This window comes from Panulirus ornatus, chromosome 21 (assembly GCF_036320965.1).
Source record: "Panulirus ornatus isolate Po-2019 chromosome 21, ASM3632096v1, whole genome shotgun sequence".
Classification (NCBI taxonomy): domain Eukaryota; kingdom Metazoa; phylum Arthropoda; class Malacostraca; order Decapoda; family Palinuridae; genus Panulirus; species Panulirus ornatus.
Genome location: NC_092244.1, coordinates 29,406,018 through 29,424,705, shown reverse-complemented (window position 1 = coordinate 29,424,705; position 18,688 = coordinate 29,406,018).

Below are 18,688 nucleotides of genomic sequence, written 5' to 3'. Positions count from 1 at the left end.
GACAGAATGAACACCTAAGTTGGCCCTCAAGATCTGGACTATACTTCAGTATCTTCTCTCTCCAATCTCTCTCTTGATCACCTCGCTCCACGACCCTCCCAAAATGTGCCAGTTCACACAAGTCGTCCCTGCTGTCAACAGTCAGAATAAGATAGTCATAGCCACTACGTCCAGCCACCTGGCCTGTAAGATAGTCATAGCCACTACGTCCAACCACCTGGACCTGTAAGATAGTCATAGCCACTACGTCCAGCCACCTGGACCTGTAAGATAGTCATAGCCACTACGTCCAGCCACCTGGCCTGTAAGATAGTCATAGCCACTACGTCCAGCCACCTGGACCTGTAAGATAGTCATAGCCACTACGTCCAGCCACCTGGACCTGTAAGATAGTCATAGCCACTACGTCCAGCCACCTGGCCTGTAAGATAGTCATAGCCACTACGTCCAGCCACCTGGACCTGTACCATATCTCGTCACAGGGAACATCTGTTGACTCTTATGTTTGGCCCAAACACTTTCCAGTGTCTTCTCCTATTCTCAGAATACGCCTTTGTCTTCCCGCTACTGCAGAAACATTGTCCATTTTGCCCTAAACATATGCCTTTTCCTCCTCTATTCTCTAAACACTATTTCAGCCTCGCCATTTCTAAATGTGTTTCAGCTCCTTGTGTTCCCTCAACACACCCTCTTCATCCTGCCTGCAAGAAATACACGCGATCTCCATCTTCTGTTGCCAGAATGCAAGTCCTCTCCTTCCCATATTCCTTAAATACGAACTTTTGATACCTTGTGATACATGAAGACTTCTCCACCTTTATTTCTAAACGCACGTCATGTAAAATGCCTAAAGGAATGTTCATCCTTAACGTAGTAAGCTTAGGGAAACCTATGAGCCAAATACACCGAGCCACGTGTGTTATTCCGAAATTAAAGTAACTCTACCAGCCGAAATGTAATTCGTAACAAATAGGGGAATTTTCATATTTTTTCTGGTCAAAAGTTAAAATTTCCTAGCTAAAAATAGTGATAATTAAGTCCCTCGCTCATATTTGCTCATTTGGGCTCATAAATTTGCAGTTCGCCGTAGCGTGAGTTGCATGTTTAAATGTATTTTGGTATTCTGTTCTTTCAGTTTCCACTCTGTTCCATCTACGTAGAAGAATTGTGTCTGGGCTGCGTCGAGGATTACTTCGTAGGAGATTCTCAGCTACTGTTCACTTTGGTTTAGAGGCAGCAGTGTTCTGATGTATGCGCAGCGCCGCGGGTGTAGACGAAGGGAGAAACGGTTACTGGGGCCTAGTTACTGTGGGAGCTTGTGAGTATCTGCTCACTGTGGGAGCTTCTCAGGGCTTAGTTACTGTGGGACGAGTCTACTACACTCCTTAGAAAACCATGACATATGAAGCAGTTAGTAGAAACCACGGGAAGGTCTCTGGGGTCTGGTTGTGGACGAGGACCTTCTGGTTTTGGTGCAGTGTACATGACAGCTGGAGAATGGCTGTGAGCGGATGAGGCCATTCTTTGTGTCTTCCTGGTGTTACCTCGCTATCACGGGAAATTGCCAACAAGTATACTCACACATCATATATATATATATATATATATATATATATATATATATATATATATATATATATATATATATATATTGTACCTCTCCTGATGATGTGATTATTATACGAAAGTGCACTTAGAAACTTAGCGTGTTTCAGTTCCCCGTGGACTCATAGGGATATACTTGATCACGCGCTCAATTGTGATCCTTTCCAAATAGGAATGTGTGTGTGTGTGTGTGTGTGTGTGTGTGTGTGTGTGTGTAACAGGCGAAGTTGAAGTTCTCCCGCCAGGAGCACTACGGGCCGTTGCACAACCACCTTTTCTGTTTCCAGCGAGGTCCAACAACTTATCAGATATGCTACTCAGGATATCGATCGTCACGTCCAACCCTCCATTACACACACGATGGCTTTTTCGCCTTTAAACCATGTAGGCTGTTGCCACACAGCTTCAAACCCATTGACGAGGTTTTGACCCGCAATTCTGCCATCATCACCCTTGTTCCCTACCTTCCATCCTCCCTCACTTCAAACGTCATGTCTGGGAGAGAAGAGTGCGTTGCTGTACTCACCTGCAATTACGTCTCCGCTTCATCTTTCCTATGGATGGTTAGTGCTTTCTCCTGGTGTGATGTTCGTCAGGGTGCAGGACGGATGCTGGTGCTCCCTGGTGCGTGTCTGGAGTCTTACATCACTTGGATCTCTTGGGAGAAATTGTCTGTCATCCATGGTTTGATGTCTCTCTCTCTCGTTCGGTCTCCACGTGGACCAGAAACAGGGTGTATCCAACTTACAGGGAGCGCAGTCGAACTCTCTCTCTCTCTCTCTCTCTCTCTCTCTCTCTCTCTCTCTCTCTCTCTCTCTCTCTCTCTCTCTCTCTCCTATTCCCCCCCCCCCCCGTCTCATCTTGGTGTTTCCTCTTCTCTTTCTGACAGACGTTTACTTTATCTTCTGCTTGCGACACTTGCCTGCTATCGCATCTCCTTCCGCAGCACCTGGCTGCAAGAACCCCACGGACATTATATGAACGTTGGCAGCTAAAGATCACATGACTCGAGATCTGCTGCTTTCCTCCTACATCTAGACTGAAAATTCTTTCCCTTTTTTACGATCGCCCGGACTCCTACAATCTGGCTTCATTTCAGAGGGGCAAGAAAATGATGGACTGCTTTGGAATGAGAAGTTCCTTGACGAGGCTTTACTCCCAGCGATACACCCTTACCAGAGATGACTTTATACCATTGGTGTAACGAGAATTACATCATGTACATTTCCTCTCTTTCTCTAAAGCCACTGTAATCATTTGAGTGTCAATAGGCAGGCTGTGCAGTTGGTCTCTGTAGGAATTGTCAACGATTCCCTCTACCGCTGAGAGCTTCTACAGGAATAAATCAGAGCGTGTGTGTGTGTGTGTGTGTGTGTGTGTGTGTGTGTCGTGTGTGTGTGTGTGTGTGTGTGTGTGTGTGTGTGTGTGTGTGTGTGTGTGTGTGTGTGTGTGTGTGTGTGTAAAGCTTCGTCAAGGCTAAGCTTGTCACGGGCGCTCTCTCGAATGACTTCCCGTTCTCGGGTGTGCCAAGACTGGCACAGGTCCGGGGGTGTGTGTGTGTGTGTGCACAGGGCGGCGGATGTGTAACTTCAGTACTGTAGTGGGCTCTTTAGGTTATGTGTGTGTGTGTGTGTGTGTGTGTGTGTGTGTGTGGAGCACCAAAGTTACAACCATCAGTGTGACGTGGATGGGAACGCGTCTAGACGGGTCCAATGGAGACTTTCAACAGCCAGTTAGATGTCTTGGTCTGATAGGCCGTTGAAGAGATGTAGATTGCCATCTTGTCTCTTGTTTCGTAGGTTGATTGCAGGTCGCAGGTCGCGGGTGAGCGGGGACTCTGTGAATGTCAAGACGATTGGTATCCTCAAGATGACAATTTTTGTTGAGTCTTCCATATGTTCTCTTGTTAAGCTCATTTTGTATTGCTTTCTCGCATGCAACTCTGGTTCGCCATGTTGGAGATGCGTGGTGGTACGTGTTGACAAGGCGACATCGGTGGCTCTCCCATACTTCATGCTTGGGTACGGGGCTTCCAGCCTCCTCCTTGACTTGGTGAATTCATAAAGGGTGAAGGCTCTGGCGGGGATTGTGGCTACGGTTGAGATTGTCGGTTTATGACGAACTGTGTAGTGTTTACGTTCTTACGGTAGAAGGTATAAGTATTAATACAAGTTCCCGGATTTGTCGTTCGTCATAGTCTCCCATCTTGCCTCTCCTTCTGGGGCCGTATGCAGAAAAATTCTTAGATTTCTGCTTATTTCTATGCTTAGCTGAGCAAGTGACTTAAGTGCCACACAGAAAAGGACTAAGCACGATGCTTAGCAAAACTTAAGCATAAGATTTAAGAAGTATGAAATGCAGTTTGGGTCAAATTATTTGTCGTCTGCTAAGCAAATACTTAAGCGTAGGGCAGCTTTTAGAAACATGCTTAGCAAAATTCTTAAAGTTAAGTAAGATTCTTTAGGGTTAAGCATACTTAATCATTCTAAGAAGTTTTCTGCATACCGCCCCTGGTGTTTGTCTACTAATCTACTTTCCCAGTTATTTCCTCATTTACGATGTGTTGATATTCGAGCACTGGATGCTCCCTTCTCAAGGAGTGCCTTACCACAGATGAGGAAGCTTATGTCCCGGTTTTCGTAGGTCACAATGAGATCTAAAGTACTCATGATGCATCATTAGTTCTGGCTTCGCTGTGTTCCCTGACATGTTGGTGCTTAAAGATTTGAACACGTACACGTTGCGTTTGCTCCGTGTCGAGGGCCAGCTCACCCAATACACTTTTCCATGGTTGGAATACTCCATTATGAAGACCTCTCCACTGCACTGCGGGAGTAATCTCGCTCCTTGCATTACCTCTGTGGTTGTACGTTCATTACTTGCTCTGACTTTTCCCTCCTGATCATCCTATACTCTCCCGTTATTTAATGGTGGAACAGACCCGTCGTCTCGTATGGAGCAGAACTTTACGAGCGTTACCAGCTTGTGGTTACGTGGCGAGTGGAAACTTACCACTGACGAAGTTGTATCATCGGAGTTTTGTTTCGCCAAAGAACTTTTCACTCGAAAGAAATCCATCCTTTCCCTGTTACTGATTGCTGCGCAGCCTTAAAGGTGCAGGGAACCCCTGGAGAAGGAAGTGTTCCTGAGGTTACATAATAGTAATGATAATACCATCGATAATGGTAATAATAATGATAAAAGTAATGATAATGATAATAATGATAATAATAATAATTATAATAATAATAATAATAATAATGATAATGATAATAATAATAGTAATGATAATAATAATGATAATAATAATAATAATAATAATAATGATAATAATAATAATAATAATAATAATAATAATAATAATGATAATAATAATAATAATGATAATAATAATAATAATAATAATAATAATAATAATAATAATAATAATAATAATAATGATAGTAATAGTAATAATGATAGTAATAGTAATAATGATGATAATAACAATAATGATAATAATAATGGTGATAATCATAGTTACTGCCGTTATCATGATAATGATGAAAATGTTCTAACTTCAGACTTTCCTATAAAAGTTAACCCAGGCTCCTTCCTTCTCAGCGACCTTTTAGGAAAAAAAAGAAATCAGAAAATCGTGGAGGTAAAACATAGAACTTATCCCTGGGGATAGGGGATTAAGAATACTTCCCACGTATTCCCTGCGTGTCGTAGAAGGCGACTAAAAGGGGAGGGAGCGGGAGGCTGGAAATCCTCCCCTCTCGTTTTTTTTTTTTTTTCAATTTTCCAAAAGAAGGAACAGAGAATTGGGCCAGGTGAGGGTATTCCCTCAAAGGCCTACTCCTCTGTTCTTAATGCTACCTTGCTAACGCGGGAAATGGCGAATGGTTTAAAAGAAATAAAAGAAAGAAAAAAACATAGAACTGAGCCAGGAAGAACAGGACTAATATTCCTCGAGTAACCTGGCTGCCAACTGGGAGAAAAATGGAGAGTGGATGAAGACTCAAGGTTGGCTCTCTAAAAAAAAAAAAAAAGAAGAAAAGATGAATATCTTGATCACGCTCGAGTTTCCAGCTTCGCCCAGCCAACCCACTGGGAAAGGTTGTGTGTGTGTGTGTGTGATGTCATGATGAGTTCTTCCTCAACACCTTGCCTGTACTGTCTCCCCGAGACGATAACCTAGTGTGTGTCTCGCTCTCCCGCCTGCAACTAATTCATCCACATTAGTATGGTACGGAGGGGGGAGTTCTACATGGTACGGGGGAGGGAGTTCTACATGGTACGGGGAGGGAGTTCTACATGGTACTGGGAAGGAGCTCTACATGGTACGGGGAGAGATTCCACATTGAACAGTGCGGGAGTTCTCCATTCGTAGGGCCCTTTCACTTGAACAACCTCTACTTTCATAAAATGTTTCTGTTTCGTTTATACTGCCTGCATGCACAATCCTCACCTTTTCACCTCCACTGTTCCACAACTCTGCTTATACTATAGATAAACTTCTTATCGTTTTTAACATATGCCTCACAAAGTTTCTTCCTATGTCGTCCAGTCGTTTGTTGTTGCATCTTTCGCAGAACTGTTCGCTGTAAACGTTGTCAGATCGATCAAGAAACCTTAAAGTCATAACCACATTATCCATAATTCTACGTTCATCTGTCGTGGACCAGTTTGTGGCCTGTAGCTATTTCCCGTAACTCGACTCTCTCATTTCTCAGGTATCATCTGTGTTGCCCTCCTCGGAAACTTCTGCATTAGAGCGTTTTGTTCGTCGTAAGTGTCGCGACCAAACCTTTAATCCAGGCAGAACATGAGTCGTAATACGTTATTGAACCTTTCCTTATTTCTATGTACTTCAGTGCAATTTTCGTATTAACCAGCAGATAACTTGTCTTCCCACTGATTTAATACTTAAGGCCACAAGAGCGACTGATTCAATGCGCTGCACCCTAAATCATCCTCAGCGTTTCTTTAATGTCATTAGAGTCCTCGCCCGGTCTTCTATCGCTGTGTCCCATCTTCATAATTCGCTCACGTCTGAACCCCATCGCGAGTGTATGTGACAAACCCTGTAGCTTGTATGAGACCCTTTGTGAGTAAATGCAGCCCTGGTCTTTTCTTGTTCCTCTGGACTTCATCGTCATCCCGAAACACACCAGGTATGAGTCCGGTCGTCCTGGCAGCTTGTTAACACAGATCAAGAGTGAACAGCGGCCTTAATATCGAGCTTTACTTTGGGGGTGTGTCATCCCAACCCACTTTCAAAGGACGTCCATGACGTGGTTCTCTGTTCCCTGCCACGTAGATGATGATCGCATCACTTGAGTTCATCCATGTTGCCTGCACGAGACTCCAGCATCTTAACTAACCCCTGTACGTGGGATTGTACCGAAGGCGATCTGGCAGTCTAACAACACGCCATCCATCCATTATTTTTTTTCTCTCTCTAAACTACAGCTCATTTTATTTGGGAGGTTTAGAGGATTTGTTACGTATGGATGTTTCTCTTGTGCAAGCGATCATCCATTTGCTATCTAATTAAGTTTTTTTTTCAGCGTTTTCTGACCACACTCGTCAAAGATGCTGGTTTTTACTTCAGTGCAATCATTTGATCTCCTTTCATAGATACAGGCTCGGTATTTGTGTATTCCACTCCCGTGGCACTTCGCACCTTCCCGTTCATGTAATGGAAGGACAAGTAATGTGAATCAGTTTCTGTTTGCGTATGACACTGCTTGGTGGTGGACTCGAGAGAGAAAAGAAAAAAAACTCCAGAAGTTGGTGACAGTTTTAGAGCGCGTGAAAGAAGAAAGTTAAACGTAAATGTTAGCGTAGGTAAGGTAAAGAAAAGCGGCAAGCAGGGGTGAAGGAGTGAGACGAGACGGTGTACGTGTCGAGGAAGTGGAGTGCTTCAGGAATCTGGGAAGGGACGGAACAGCTGGGAAGGGACGTAACAATTGATGGAACTACAGGAGTTGAAGTCAGACATACAGCGGAAGAGGAGGCTATGTCTTAGAAGCAAAGCCGAGTACGTATGAAGGCATAGTAGTCCCTACAGTGCGGTATGGTTGTGAGTCTTGGGACTTTGAACGTAAAACAAAGATAGGTTGATCGTGTTGGAAATGATATGCCAGATGTCGATATGTCGTGTGAAGCGAGTGAGTTGGTCGTGTGAGGGATGGCAGGGTCAGAGAGGTGTGGTAGTCAAGTAGTCTGACTGGAGGGGACTACCTGGGTGTGGTGAAATGACTCAGACATATGGACAGGATGAGTGAAGGATCAGTGTGTCAGAACTTGAGGGAGAGGAAGGGAATGACTGAAATAGAGATGGAAGGACGGGGTTGAAATAGGCTTTTCAGTATCTGGGCCTTAACAATCAGGAAGGTGATTGGAGTGCTTGGGAGAAAACGACTTGGATCGCTGTGGTATGGTGCTAGGTTGAAGCAGGGTGTGTGGAGTGGTTTACAGAAACCATGGAATAGTCTGTGGGGCTTGGCTGTTGATGATGGGGGTCTGGTTTCAGTGAATTATACATGACAGCCTGAGAATGGATGTGCGCACGTGTGGCCATCGTCCACTTGTTCCTGACGTCATCTTGATGAGGCGTGAGAGGCTATTGGTTATAAAAAAGAATAATCAAGTGTGCAGTCAGGAGTTCCTGCACAAGGCATGAGTTCATGTTGTGTAAGTTAACCAGACCTATTCGCCTAATAGGGATCAAAAGTTCTTCATTACCCTAGTTACGTTGTGTCATACAATTACAATGCTGTTATCATGACCTCCTCCTCGTCTTATCACATTATGGTTGTGTGTTAGAATATACTCCAGTCTGAATACATTTTAGACCATGTTTCTGAGACCTTCACATATATTCTCATCTTCTTTGACAGCCCCTCTTTCTTTACTCCTCATGAATTCATGGAACAGTTTTGGGTGTTCCTCTGCCTTGTCCTGTTTTAATTCATTTCTCAAAAGTTTCTCTGCTCCTCTTTCTTATCTTTCTTTGCTCATTCGTCGCGCTTCCATAACTTTCAGCTGCTGGCTACTCTAGTATTGCTTATACCCTTTCCAAAGCCCAACCCTTTGTCTTTGAGCTTATTCATATTTCATTAAATTGTATTTCTTTTTTGTAATATATATATATATATATATATATATATATATATATATATATATATATATATATATATATAACTCGGGACTCTCATTATAGGGGCTCCTGTAGCTCCAAGGCTGCGCTACGCTCAGTAGCGGGGATAGGATGGGCTCCTTTAAAGCGAGAAGTTCTTAGATGTAACTGTACTTTCGTCATCTGACGATGATACAGCCACGCTAAAGGTGACGTATCACTCTCGGTGTAACCTTATGTAAGCGGAGTTCGGTATCACGTATATATATATTTTTTTTTTTTTTTTTCAAACTATTCGCCATTTCCCACGTTAGCGAGGTAGCGTTAAGAACAGAGAACTGGGCCACTGAGGGAATATCCTCACCTGGCCCCCTTCTCTGTTCCTTCTTTTGGAAAATTGAAAAAAAATTGAGAGGGGAGGATTTCCAGCCCCCCGCTCCCTCCCCTTTTAGTCGCCTTCTACGACACGCAGGGAATACGTGGGAAGTATTCTTTCTCCCCTATCCCCAGGGATATATATATATATATATATATATATATATATATATATATATATATATATATGAGTAAAGTCGCTGGAAAGATTAGCTCCAAGCCTCCAACTGTATTTCAAACCATTTTCTAGAGGATATACACAAAAGCAGACTTCACCACCACAGCTGGGGAAACAAGGAACAGTTGATCTGGGAAACGTGTGAGGTTAACCAGAACAATGAAGTGACTCGTCCCTCTTACCTGGCAGAGGACGCCGGGTCAGCTACACCTTTCTTCGTATTGCAACATTTCATCGAAGGTGTCATTGATCTTGTCTAATTTGTACCTTTCCTCAGTGATGTTTATGGTGCTATCAACTTTGATAAGAGGGCTTTCAACTGTAATACTTACTCAAAGTGACATTTTGTATAAGTGATCTTTCCGTCGTGTTTACTTACGTAAGTCCTTCACTTTTGTATGTCTTTTACTACGATATATATATATATATATATATTACCCCTGGGGATAGGGGAGAAATAATACTTCCCACGGATACCCTGCGTGTCGTCGAAGGCGACTAAAAGGGGAGGGAGCGAGGGGCTGGAAATCCTCCCCTTCCGTTTTACTTTTTCCAAAAGAAGGAACAGAGAAAGGGGCCACGTGAGGGTACTCTCTCTAAGGCTCAATCCTCTGTTCTTAACGCTACCTTGCTAACGCGGGAAATGGCGAATATATGTATGTGTATATATATATATATATATATATATATATATATATATATATATATATATATATATATATATATATGATAAACATGTAAGGTTTCCTCGCCACAGCCAGTGCCGCGGGCGAGACTGTGAATACGTCTTGATTAACGCTGTGTATTAGCGCGTGTGCGAGTATTTTGAGCGGCACCAGGGACGACACACTGACGGCTAAATCATGTATTTGTGGGGAGGCTGAAGGGAGCCTGATGAAGCCAAGGGTGGAGGCTGCTGTGGCTCTAGGCCCGAGCGGATGCGGTGTGGTCCTGGCTCGCGTGGGTCAGAGTGGATGGATGCGGGTAGCGTCACGTCGTAATGAAGACAAACGTAATTCATTCGCCGTGTTGATTGTGGCTCCGAAATATTCACGGGACAGAGGTTGGATAATGGTTTTAAGTCTATTTCTTTCCTATTTTTCTGTCGTTGTGTGGAGATGACCCTACTTAGTCATGGCTATCTGTTCCGTGTAGAAATCTTGGTCGAGTCTATGAAATTTGCCACACACTTAGGGAGTGGAGGGTAATCGTACGAACCATTTGCTCATTGTAATGATTGCCGCTCGAGGCATCGCCATCAGAGTTGCCTGAGAATTCTAGTCGCTAGTTCCTAGACCCGTGGCTGTGTAAGAATTGTGCATTATCGTAATGAGAATCTTCGTGGCCCCTCGTAAACATCGCTACATCTGGTAGTGCTTGGTCAGTGGCGTAATTTCATCTCCCGCGCACACACCCGCTGTGAACTGACTTTGTTGTTTGTACAGGCTTCGATGTAGTGTGTCTCTGGCGTGTGTCTTTGTATGGCAGGTTGATGGGACAAAAGGCAGGGGCAGGATAACACTAAACTGCATCGTCAGCAGCAGAGCCATCAGCAGTATGGGCTGGGGCGGGTGGTGGGTGGTTGGTGGTGGTGTAGTCACTTGGCAGCCGAGGCCGGGGTTGGGGGTACAGCGGCCGCCGGCCCACACCACATGGCGTCCCATCAGTAACTCCTGCCGGCTGGTACGTGTCCTTCCCACGCCTCCTTCCTAACATTCCAAGGGCAGTCGGCATGAAAGTTAGAAGCTGGTCCACAGACTATATTACAGCTGGCTCTCTTGCTGCGTCTTCAAGGACGATGTGTATATATATATATATATATATATATATATATCCCTGCTGTAGTTGTGTATATTCGAACTTCTTACCCCACAGTGTTAAGGATGTCATATTTCTTAGTAACGATCTTCATTAAGGAACGACTTTGAAATCTCTAGATCTAAAGTCAATAACAAACGTGAAGGATTTTGTATTCTCAGCTGTGACTGTTATATATACAAGCGTAAATCATACACACGTCCATTGGCGACCATTAATGTGGCTAAAACATTTCTCAATTTAAAACTTGTATAAACGTATGTTAAATTCATATATGTATATATATATATATATATATATATATATATATATATATATATATATATATATATATATATATATATATATATATATATATATATTGCCGCCCATATCACTACTAGAGTTTAATGACAATATGTTTCGATTAGTATGATACAGTGCTGCTGAAATGAACAGGAAAGTAATTGAGATAGTCTCTAGAGACGTGGCCGCCCACTGTGGTAATTGGACACAACTTGATACATACTCACGTGTACTCACGGTGTGTAGGACACTCGGGTAAGATACCTCGATTACTACGCCAGTAATTGTCCCAAGGTAATGAATTGCCTTCGTATTACGGTATCCGACCTGTGAGCCTTTCTCAACGGTGATTTGTATATAGCATATATACTCAACCATGCCACAAACATGACCACTGGAGTTTGGTAAAGTTGGTGGTAACTGTGTACCACCAACCATGTTGTGGGAAATATGGCAAGTGGCAACTTGTGGTTGGTCGTGCGTCTGGCAGGCAGGTGCCTCCCCACTGCGGCTTCAAGCGACGTGTCTCAGAGGCGCAACCCAGGCCATGTCCGCAGCGGCTCTTGGCTCATGTGTTTATGTTGTGCTACTGCGCCTGTCTGCTATATTGTATGTCTGTGTCTTGTGTCTTCTCTCTATTCTTATCAGCTCTCTCTCTCCTTCTCTCTCTCTCTCTCTCTCTCTCTCTCTCTCTCTCTCTCTCTCTCTCTCTCTCTCTCTCTCTCTCTCTCTCTCTCTCTCTCTCTCTCTCTCGACGTTTGGTTGTATAATTATAGTGTCCTCAAGCACTTCACACTTTCATGTCGACATTCACAAGTAGTAAAATAGACCCGTAATTGTCCGAGTGATCAAGCCAGAAGTGCGCGCTCGAGGGCTGACTCAACACTGCTGTAAACTCGAGCGTCTCCACTTCCCCGAGGGAGTTGAAAATCCAGGTTCTGTGTAGGAGTGTCTTGAAGCCGGGGTTGTGGGGGCGTGGAAGTTCGGGGAGTTTGGTGAGCGGGGAGGCGTTGGAATGAGTGTGGCATGTGTCCAGGAGGGCGTGGGAATGTCGAGTGTCTCATGTTGTGTGGCAGGCTAGAGGGGCGTGTGTTGCTGGGTGTCCGAGATGGCGCGGATATATAAGAAAAAGTGGACACAGGAAGACGCAGGGGTGAGTGGCGTTTGGAAGTGTTACAGAAGTTCAGTGGACGACGTAGGGCAGGAGGGAGGCGTGGGGAGGAGTTGCTCTGCCTTCTCCACGTCCAGGGCGGGGGAGTAATGAGGGAAATCTCTAAAAACTCCTGAGCGACTGGCGCTCCGCGTTACGCAAGACGTCACGTCGAGGAAGAGAAGAGAGGTAGAGCAGAGGCGTGTGAGTTAAGTCGTGCCTCAAGTAAGGCGCGAGCGTGTTAAAGGGGTGTAAGGATGTCCGAGTTTAACGAGAGTGGAAGGTATGGTGTCCTGTAGGGCGTGGGGGGGTCAGGCGTAGTTAGGGGGGGGTGTGGCTTGGGATACATTGGGAGTTTTTTTTTTTTATGAAGGCCTGGCATGGGACACATGGGGAAAGGTTAATGACTAGGAGGCGGCACAAGAGCATGGGGAGAGGTTAATGTCGGGGAGGCGTGGTATTCGAGGCACGGGGAGAGATTAGTGTCTGGAGGGCGAGGCATGATACGCATGGGGAGAGGTTAATGTCTAAGGGGAGCGTGACATGAGACTCATGTGGGGAGACTGGTGTCTGGCGAAGCGCGGCGTGAGACGCAAGGGGAGAGGCTAACATCTGGGGAGACGAAGTATGAAAAACAAAACATGGGGAGAAGCTGAGGTCTGGCGCAGCGAAGCATGAGAAACATGGGGAGAAGGTAATATCTGGGGAAAACGTGGCAGAAGACGCATGGGAGAGGTTTAACGCCATTACTTACGTCTCCCCGCACAAGCTGTGAAGGCGAGGCATACCTCACGGGTCGGGTCACTGCCCACACATATAGACAGTGGGAGGAGGGAGTATTCAAGGCATGCTACAGAGGTTGGCTGAAGCCTCATAGACAATACGGTTGAGGAGGTTTAGGGCATAAGAGCAGAAGGTCCGAGCCTAATAATGCATGGTCTTGTAGCTTCTTCAGGTGGAGGCCTGTGAGGCGAAGAACATAGTCGGTGGAACATCGTAGAGTGGAGGGGTTGTGGGAAAACATCGCAGGATTTACTGTGGGTCACATAAGTTGGGGTCAGCAGGGGCTAGCGTTAGCTGGAGGTCAGCTGTTGGTAACATCACCTGGAGGTCAGGTGGGGGTAACATCAGCTGGAGGTCAGGTGGGGGTAACATCAGCTGGAGGTCAGGTGTGGGTAACATCACCTGGAGGTCAGCATTAGGTTGCCAGACGGACAGTAACCCATCCAGACACTGGCAGCGACCACCTTCCAATACACTGTTTATGTCTCCCATGTTTGTGTCTGGAGTTCCAGCACCTGTGTCATACCGCTTTGAACTCCTTCCTGGAAAACATAGAGGTGGGTTATGATGTACTCCATCTAGTGATGGAATGTGCAATTCAAGGCTGTCCTGATTGGAGACATGCTATGTTCAGTGGGTGGGTCTTTGTCCTGATTGGAGACATGCTATGTTCAGTGGGCTGTCCTGATTGGAGACATGCTATGTTCAGTGGGTGGGTCTTTGTCCTGATTGGAGACATGCTATGTTCAGTGGGTGGGTCTTTGTCCTGATAGAAGACATGCTATGTTCAGTGGGTGGTCTTTGTCCTGATAGAAGACATGCTATGTTCAGTGGGCTGTCCTGATTGGAGACATGCTATGTTCAGTGGGTGGGTCTTTGTCCTGATAGAAGACATGCTATGTTCAGTGGGTGGTCTTTGTCCTGATAGAAGACATGCTATGTTCAGTGGGCTGTCCTGATTGGAGACATGCTATGTTCAGTGGGTGGGTCTTTGTCCTGATTGGAGACATGCTATGTTCAGTGGGCTGTCCTGATTGGAGACATGCTATGTTCAGTGGGCTGTCCTGATTGGAGACATGCTATGTTCAGTGGGTGGGTCTTTGTCCTGATTGGAGACATGCTATGTTCAGTGGGCTGTCCTGATTGGAGACATGCTATGTTCAGTGGGCTGTCCTGATTGGAGACATGCTATGTTCAGTGGGCTGTCCTGATTGGAGACATGCTATGTTCAGTGGGTGGGTCTTTGTCCTGATAGAAGACATGCTATGTTCAGTGGGCTGTCCTGATTGGAGACATGCTATGTTCAGTGGGTGGGTCTTTGTCCTGATAGAAGACATGCTATGTTCAGTGGGCTGTCCTGATTGGAGACATGCTATGTTCAGTGGGTGGGTCTTTGTCCTGATTGGAGACATGCTATGTTCAGTGGGTGGGTCTTTGTCCTGATAGAAGACATGCTATGTTCAGTGGGCTGTCCTGATTGGAGACATGCTATGTTCAGTGGGCTGTCCTGATTGGAGACATGCTATGTTCAGTGGGTGGGTCTTTGTCCTGATAGAAGACGTGCTATGTTCAGTGGGTGGTCTTTGTCCTGATAGAAGACATGCTATGTTCAGTGGGTGGGTCTTTGTCCTGATAGAAGACATGCTATGTTCAGTGGGCTGTCCTGATTGGAGACATGCTATGTTCAGTGGGTGGGTCTTTGTCCTGATTGGAGACATGCTATGTTCAGTGGGTGGGTCTTTGTCCTGATTGGAGACATGCTATGTTCAGTGGGTGGTCTTTGTCCTGATTGGAGACATGCTATGTTCAGTGGGTGGGTCTTTGTCCTGATAGAAGACATGCTATGTTCAGTGGGTGGGTCTTTGTCCTGATTGGAGACATGCTATGTTCAGTGGGCTGTCCTGATTGGAGACATGCTATGTTCAGTGGGCTGTCCTGATTGGAGACATGCTATGTTCAGTGGGTGGGTCTTTGTCCTGATTGGAGACATGCTATGTTCAGTGGGCTGTCCTGATTGGAGACATGCTATGTTCAGTGGGTGGGTCTTTGTCCTGATAGAAGACATGCTATGTTCAGTGGGCTGTCCTGATTGGAGACATGCTATGTTCAGTGGGCTGTCCTGATTGGAGACATGCTATGTTCAGTGGGTGGGTCTTTGTCCTGATAGAAGACATGCTATGTTCAGTGGGCTGTCCTGATTGGAGACATGCTATGTTCAGTGGGCTGTCCTGATTGGAGACATGCTATGTTCAGTGGGTGGTCTTTGTCCTGATAGAAGACATGCTATGTTCAGTGGGTGGGTCTTTGTCCTGATTGGAGACATGCTATGTTCAGTGGGCTGTCCTGATTGGAGACATGCTATGTTCAGTGGGTGGGTCTTTGTCCTGATTGGAGACATGCTATGTTCAGTGGGTGGGTCTTTGTCCTGATAGAAGACATGCTATGTTCAGTGGGTGGTCTTTGTCCTGATAGAAGACATGCTATGTTCAGTGGGTGGTCTTTGTCCTGATAGAAGACATGCTATGTTCAGTGGGCTGTCCTGATTGGAGACATGCTATGTTCAGTGGGTGGGTCTTTGTCCTGATTGGAGACATGCTATGTTCAGTGGGTGGGTCTTTGTCCTGATAGAAGACATGCTATGTTCAGTGGGCTGTCCTGATTGGAGACATGCTATGTTCAGTGGGTGGGTCTTTGTCCTGATTGGAGACATGCTATGTTCAGTGGTGGGTCTTTGTCCTGATTGGAGACATGCTATGTTCAGTGGGCTGTCCTGATTGGAGACATGCTATGTTCAGTGGGCTGTCCTGATTGGAGACATGCTATGTTCAGTGGGTGGTCTTTGTCCTGATTGGAGACATGCTATGTTCAGTGGGCTGTCCTGATTGGAGACATGCTATGTTCAGTGGGCTGTCCTGATTGGAGACATGCTATGTTCAGTGGGCTGTCCTGATTGGAGACATGCTATGTTCAGTGGGCTGTCCTGATTGGAGACATGCTATGTTCAGTGGGCTGTCCTGATTGGAGACATGCTATGTTCAGTGGGTGGGTCTTTGTCCTGATTGGAGACATGCTATGTTCAGTGGGTGGGTCTTTGTCCTGATTGGAGACATGCTATGTTCAGTGGTGGGTCTTTGTCCTGATAGAAGACATGCTATGTTCAGTGGGCTGTCCTGATTGGAGACATGCTATGTTCAGTGGGCTGTCCTGATTGGAGACATGCTATGTTCAGTGGGCTGTCCTGATTGGAGACATGCTATGTTCAGTGGGTGGGTCTTTGTCCTGATAGAAGACATGCTATGTTCAGTGGGTGGGTCTTTGTCCTGATAGAAGACGTGCTATGTTCAGTGGGTGGGTCTTTGTCCTGATTGGAGACATGCTATGTTCAGTGGGTGGGTCCTTGTCCTGATTGGAGACATGCTATGTTCAGTGGGTGGGTCTTTGTCCTGATAGAAGACATGCTATGTTCAGTGGGTGGGTCTTTGTCCTGATTGGAGACATGCTATGTTCAGTGGGTGGGTCTTTGTCCTGATAGAAGACGTGCTATGTTCAGTGGGTGGGTCTTTGTCCTGATTGGAGACATGCTATGTTCAGTGGGCTGTCCTGATTGGAGACATGCTATGTTCAGTGGGCTGTCCTGATGACAGACATTCTTTGTCCAGTGGGTGGGTCCTTGTCCTGATGGCAGACGTGCCATTACCGTCCGTGTCTGAGCAGATGAGCGTCTTCCTCTGGATGCCTCTGTATCGAAAGACCAGGGTTGGCGGGTCCGCCTCTCGTGTATCGCCATCAGTATGCGAACAGATGGGGGACATCCTGTTTCCGTCCGGATGTTGATAAACGAGAACCATCCCGTTGACATCTGTGCAGTAACAGAGAAGGGATCTCCTGTTCATGTTCGTACATAAACAGGCGGGGCGACATTCCGTCAACGGGCGAGGGACATGTGCTTGTCGTTCACATACCAACAGGCGTCTGTGTATGAACAGGCATCCTCTTTGGGTGATGGGCACCCCATTTGGCATTCGTGCTTCAAGAAGCGAGGGACATCGTACTGTTTTCCACATATAAACAGCGTCCGTATATGAACGGGCGAGGGACATCTATATCAACAGGAAAGTAACATCCTATTGGCATTCGTGTGTTAACAGACGATGAACATCCTATTGACGTCCTATGTTAGTGGGAGAAGGACCTCCTATTGGCGCCCGTATATGAACAGGCGAAGGACATCCAACTGACGCTCGTATATGGGCAGGTAAGGGAAGTTAATGTAGAGAAGTTTACAAGCAGACTTGGTGTGGGGCGTTCTCTATAAATTGTAAGACGCCATGATTGGGACAGTATGTAGAGGTATGTAGGACTTTATCGGCACAGGATATGGCCGTATGTCTGGCATGACTGACACAGGATACTGCTGTAATGTAGGACGTAACTGACACAGCGTAAGGGAAAGCGAGCCGCTCCCTTCACATGTATAGGACAAGGGAGATGATGCTGTCGACAGTAACCTCTCCTGGTCCATCACTGGCCCCCTACCCTGGTCCATGCGGGTACCGTGAGGTAAGTGATGATTTGGCGAATCAAGTCGATATTAGGATGTACTCAATGGCTGCAGTTGCTTTAGAGCTTGTTGCTTCGTTATAATTGTGTTCTGTATAAAGTAAAGCAAAAATCATGTGATTTGTGAAGAGTTCGTTATACATATTACGTTGTGAGGGTCGACCACTGAGCGTGAGAACGCCTCGTTAAACGATCGACTGGCTGTAAACCTCATCCGTGATGTAACATCTGCTTTGATTGGCTGTTTACGTTAACGAGGTGATGATGATGATGATGATGGCCGGTGTAGGAAGTTATACTCTGTACGAACACTGACGGGTTTATCTACATCGATCTAGACTAATTTCTATTTTAGATTAGATATCTATATAAAAATGAGTCGCATTAAGGTACGTAACAGAATATCTGATGGAATATGAAAAGGTTCTCTGGTGAAGGATAGAAATATTATCGTAAAATCCTAATTGATGGTGTCAGAACTGTGGAGTGGAAGGCTCCTCTCCACCCTCCACTCTACATATACACAGGATGGTGAAGCAGACAGCTCCTCCTACCCTCACTATAGATGGTGACAGGATAGTGAAGTAGAATGCTCCTCGCCACCTCTTGACATAGATGGAGACAAAATGGTAAAGCAAGAGGGTCCAACCCACCCACCTCTACAGATGGGGACAGGATAGTAAAGCGAAATATATGGAGACAGGACGGTAAGCACAAGGCTCCTCCTCACCTACCATTAAAGACGGAGACAAGATGGTAAAGCAGAAGGCTTCTCCTCCCCTCCCACCATTCCCTCAACACTGAA